Source organism: Microtus ochrogaster, chromosome 6 (assembly GCF_000317375.1).
Source record: "Microtus ochrogaster isolate Prairie Vole_2 chromosome 6, MicOch1.0, whole genome shotgun sequence".
Classification (NCBI taxonomy): Eukaryota; Metazoa; Chordata; class Mammalia; order Rodentia; family Cricetidae; genus Microtus; species Microtus ochrogaster.
The window spans coordinates 35,896,287-35,901,504 of NC_022013.1; positions in this window are offsets into that span (position 1 = coordinate 35,896,287).

The following is a 5,218-nucleotide window of genomic DNA, read 5'->3' on the forward strand; positions in this document are numbered from 1 at the left end:
TATATGTAATTTTGCTATGTTAAAGTTAAAGACTTCCTTTTTTTGTTTAAACAGAAAAAGGGGAAGTGATGTGGGAGTGTCATATATCAATCTGTTGATTTCACTGTTTAAGCAATAAAGTAACTGCTTTGCCCTCATAGGTTAAAATATAGGTGGGAGGAGTAAACAGAACAGAATGCTAGAAGAAAGAAGCTGAGTCAGTGAGTTGCCACGGTTCTCCCACTCCAGGCAGACGCAGGTTAAGATCACTCCTGGTAAGCCAGATCATGGGCTACACAGATTATTAGAAATTGGCTAGTCCAGGTGCGAGAGCTAGGCTAGAGGAGGCTAGATAGAAATGGGCCAAGCGGTGTTTAAAAGAATACAGTTTCCATGTAATTGTTTCAGGTAAAGCTAGCCATGCGGGTGGCCTGGTACTGGGGACGCAGCCCACTACTCTTATTTCAACAAGAAGCTATGGTGCCACCACCAGAGTCAGACATGCTGAAACTTTGCCTGTAAGCCACTGCCATGTGGCAATACACAGACTTATGGAGATTTGTTAAATTAAAATGTAAGAACTAGCTGTTAAGAAGTTAGAAATAATAGGCCAAACAGTGTTTTAAATAATATAATGTCTGTGTGTTTATTTTGGGTCTGAGCTAGCAGGATGGCCAGGAACCAAACAAGCAGCCTCCCTCCAACAGGAGAAATCTGTGCTGGAGAAGAATGAGAGAAGGAGGAGGAGGAACAAAGAAAATGAGGAGAAAGAGAGGGACATGACCAGGATAGAAGCAGGTAAGCTGCCAGTCAGACAGAAGAAGCAGTGAAAGTAAGAAATATAAAAGGGAAAAATGTTAAAAATCCCCAAGGCAAAATGTAGATGAAGACCAAACAAGTTCTGTTAAAAAATAACTAGCCATAAACAAACTTGACCTATGCCGAACATTCATAAGTTAAAAAAAGAAAAATAAACCAAAACTTCCTTAAGAGAAAGACATAGTTGAATTTCAACAAATGCTGTGTTAATTACATTTCCTTTATCAATAATATTGACAATGAATCTTTTAAATGTTAATGTTAAATGTTTACCGAAAGGCACTAAGAACAACCATATAAAATTATTTCTTGAAAAGTTTATTGGGAAAAAACATTTTAAATTGAAATAATTATTTCTCTAGAGTATTTTTAAATACTGAGAAGATAAGTGTCATTTTTTGAATTCTATTTATACATTTTTAAGAATAATTCTGGAAACTTTAGATACAATATATAAGAAATATTCAATAATTAAGGAAATTTGTTACATGATATTATACATATGTATTAAACTATATTTGCTACAGAAATTTCTCTTTCAATATCTATTTAAATAGATGTAATTCTATATTTTAAGTTCATAACCATTAATTATACACTATTTCTATGAACAAATAATTTAATGAATCAATTATAGATTTTTAATATCAAATAAGAATTTATAGAGAGGAGATTATATAATAAGACTTGGATGTCTGCCATGTTATTAGATACAACATTTCTGTTAAAGGAGGTTTGGTCAATTGTCTTTTTGAATATCAAGTTTGTTAGACATCGGCCACGGTCACACAGAGACACAGTATTATTAATACTATCAGCCTTAAATAGAAATAATAAGCAGAAATTGTTAACGTAAAATCTATTCAAAGTCATGTTGTGTCAAACCTGCCAAAGATATTCTTCTTGTTAAAAACTCATATTTTGTCGTCCATGATTCTCTTATCTTGTGTTCATAACTACTTAGTAACTTCTTTTTCCTTTTGACTTATTCTACACTGTCCACATGTCTCTTGTAGTAATTACCCAAGTATGGTTATTAGGCCATTTTCTCTCACCTTAAAATCTAACTGCTACCAAGTGCAGTTACTTTAAAACATTTCTATCATTTTTTTCCATGGACTACAAATGACTTACCTAACAACCAAATTAAAATTTTACACATTTAAAAAGAAATTTAATCAAAGCACAACAAAATTTAATCATTCTCCTTCCTCATTTACTTATCGGTAACTTTTTTTGTATTTTATTAATTTCAGTAAATGACCTGACTCAGTATTGCTTTGTTTTCAAAGTTAGGAAAGCAGCAAGAAAAGTATGACCTCTTGAGGATCTCTTTCACCCACAATGCCTAACTTATCTCTAAATGTCTCTATTTTTCATCCCCTGAATTTCTTATATCCAAATTACTTCTCTTTCTCTCTGTCATATAGTTCAAACCAGCACCCCAGTGAGGTGTGTAGAGTTTCACTTCAAGTGCTTCTGCTGTATGTAACCTGCCATCTGCTTGCCACACTGCACAAGTGACAATTTCTTTCCTACTCTAAAATAAATGTTATTATTTTAAGTTCTCCAATTTAAAGAATTTTAATGTTTCTCAAGGAGAATGCATATCTCTATAACACAGATAAAGACATATCTAAAGATAGTCTTAGTTTACCTTCCTCTTATGATTTAGCCAAGTTAATTTCTGATGCAAGTTTTAGACTCTATAGAGCAGAATGTTTATGGAAATATTTATCATATGTTTCTTTCTTTATATTGTTTATGTTGATTGTAATTTTATACTTGATATAAGTTCCTATTGCATATTGTTTTGTATTGGGTTTGGATCACTCTTATTTAGACAAAATGGGGAGGTAATGGGGAATACTTGTCAACCAATTATCTTTAGGAGGTGGGACCAAGTTAGGGTATGGCTTTCTGAGACTTCATGGAGAAAAATGCCATGCAGCCCAGGTGTACTTTCTCTGTGGTTCCTTCGCAGTACAGCTGAGCTTGAACTTCTCATTCCTGTTTTGTGAGTTTGTCCCTTATAATAAATAATAATATAATTGTTTTATCTTTTAACTAGCCTGGTGATTACTCAATCTAAGGTAATTCAACAATGAGGTAAGATTCTAAAGAATTGAGAGATAGCATGAAATTGAGACCATAAAGTCTTAGTATAATATCGCTGCTTCATTGATGCAGGGATTGAAATTTTTATTTTACAGATTTAAATAAAGAATGAATAACTCTCTTCACACCCTCACATATGAATCCTGCAAAGAGCAAAAGAGATGAAAATTGGAATGAACAAAACATTTTCCTGCATGTAGCAGAGAGTAACAGTGCACAGGAACTTGGTACTAAAGTCTAATAGGCATAGCTGAGTTCGATATTCGTGTATTTATATTATTTTAATTAATAATATAACTCAGTTGTAAAATAAAAAATAATAACACAGGAGTCCCGTGAGATTATTTCCGACTTTTCTCAACCATTATCAGTTATACACAACCCAGAAAGGACAGCTGATTGACTTAGTTTGTTCTCAAGATGATCTGTCTTCCATCTGTTGCTAGATGATGGTTCTATGGTGATATTTAAGATATTCATCAGTCTTACTACAGTTCAGCCCTCTATCCTCCATTGCTTAGAGTCTTACCTGGTGTCATCCTTGTGAATTCTTGGGAATTTATCCAGAGTCAGGTTTCTTGCTAACCCCATAATGTCTCCCTCAATCAAGATATCTCTTCCTTACTCTCATCTCTGTCTTTCCTGCATATCAATTATTTCATTTCTTCAAGTTCTCCTTACCACTCACATCTCCCCTTCTCTTCCCTTTTTATCCTCTTTCTTCACCCATCCCTTTGCCCCCAATTTTTACAGGTGATCTTGTCACCTGGATCTACATGTTTTATTCAGGGTTTACCTTATTACTTAGCTTCTCTAAGATCATGAACTATAGGCTCAATATCCTTTGTTTATATTTAGTATCCACTTACAAGTGAGTACATACCATATTCATGTTTTTGGATCTGAGTTACCTCACTCAGAATAGTTTTCTAGCCAATCAATTTGCATTCAAAATTCAAGATACCATTGGTTTTTTTTTCCACTTAGTAGTACTCCAATGTGTAAATGTGACACATTTTCTTTATTTATTCTTCAGTTGAAGGGCATCTAGGTTGTTTTCAGGTTCTGGCTATTACAAATAATGCTGCTATGAACATAACTGAACAAATGTCTTTGCAATATGATTGAGTATTTTTTGAGTATATGCTTAGGAGTAGTATTGCTGGATCCTAAGGTAGGTTGATTAAAATTTTCTGAAAAACTGGCATACTGATTTACAAAGTGGTTGTACAAATTGCATTCCTACAGCAATAAATGATTTTTCCCATACTCCACATTTTCTCCAGCATAAGCTATCATTGGTGTTTTTGTAGAGAGAGCCCACCCTTTGGAGGCGGGACGGCCTCGGGCAAATGTCTATAAATTGGGGTGCACAGACACTGGTAACCCCTTCTTTCTGTTTCCTGTTTCTGGGCATCGTGGGAACTTCGGTTTCATGAGTGTGTTTTTTATATTAAAGTGGCATTATCTTATACCAATTGGCCTGTATTAATTCGATCTGCCTTCACTTGGCTCTCCAACGTTGTGGCAGATTTTCCCCGGACCCGCACCAGGACCCGGGCGCTGGCCTCAGCCGCCCCACGGGTCCTGGTTTCAGCCACCACGCTGCACGGGGGAACCTAGTGCAGCCTTTGCAAGCGAGATTGGTCGCCGGAGAGAGCATTCCACACCCGCCGACTCTGCTCGCAACTCCCTGCGCTCTCCCCGGCCCAGCGCGCTCCGGCATCCGGTATCGGGCAGCTCATTAGCCACCAGTGCCCATCAAACCCGCACCCTACCCCAAGCGCGAGCGGGCACAATCTCTCGCTGCTAGTGCTCTGGGGCTCCCTTGCCTGCACAGACCACCTCAGTGGCAGACTTGGTGTGATTCAAGGTAACTTCATAAATCCTCAGCCAGAATGATAGATTTCGGTTTTGAGTTGTTTCAGATCAGACCTCCATGTGGACTCAAGTGGACTCTTCCGCTACCTCTGGCAGAAACCAGTCATTACAGGTAAATTTTTTTCCATAAAAAAAAAAAAAAGATGTCTGAGAATATTACCTCGAGAATTTTAACGGTCTTTTTGAATGTGCCATGTGGGAGATCTTACAAGAGGTGTCTAACACCCCACATCTACGCATTCTTCTAGGATTAGTAATTTTCTTTGGCACTAAATGGTTTGACAGCAAGGATATGATAGAGTCTTTAAGGGACGAATCCAGGATTCTTAAGGCAGAAGCTGCACATCTGAAAACTATTGAGGACGAATCTAGGATTCTTAAGGCAGAGGTGGAACAGCTAAAAACTATTGGAGACGAATCC